We start from the raw sequence: 486 nt of genomic DNA, 5'->3' as shown, positions 1-486 counted from the left end.
GATTGGGTCGGGGCTGCTGCTGCCCCAGAGCTCCCTGCTGCTTGCTCCAACGCGCCAACAGGACTCAGGGGGACTTGGACCTTCCCCTCATGCTCTACGGGGGTCCAGCCCAGCTCCGCTCTCCAGCCTGGGCCTTTGCACGTGACTACGACACAGACAGGACGTGATAATATCAAGAACAACTCATATGGCACCATATGGCATAAGACACCACCATCACGGCACAACGATGTCTTCAGAACAACAGTTGCTAGAGGTCGTCCTCTGCTGTAGGAACGGTGATGAGCGCAGGACCGCCACGGCAGCGCAGAGAGCCGGAGCCACCCCGCAGCACGCCCCAGCCCTAAACAGCCTTTGGAAAAGCAAAAGCCAGGAAATGTGGGATAATTAAAATGGGGGCAAAGCCGGCAGCTCCTTCTCCACGTGGGGCATGGAGAAGAGCGGGGGCCAGCTTCAGGGGCCAGCAGAGCTGCGGCGGGGCGGGGG

The sequence above is a fragment of the Buceros rhinoceros genome, unplaced genomic scaffold (genome assembly GCF_000710305.1).
Source record: "Buceros rhinoceros silvestris isolate BGI_N320 unplaced genomic scaffold, ASM71030v1 scaffold21597, whole genome shotgun sequence".
NCBI classification, from domain to species: Eukaryota; Metazoa; Chordata; class Aves; order Bucerotiformes; family Bucerotidae; genus Buceros; species Buceros rhinoceros.
This window is presented reverse-complemented; position numbering follows the sequence as displayed.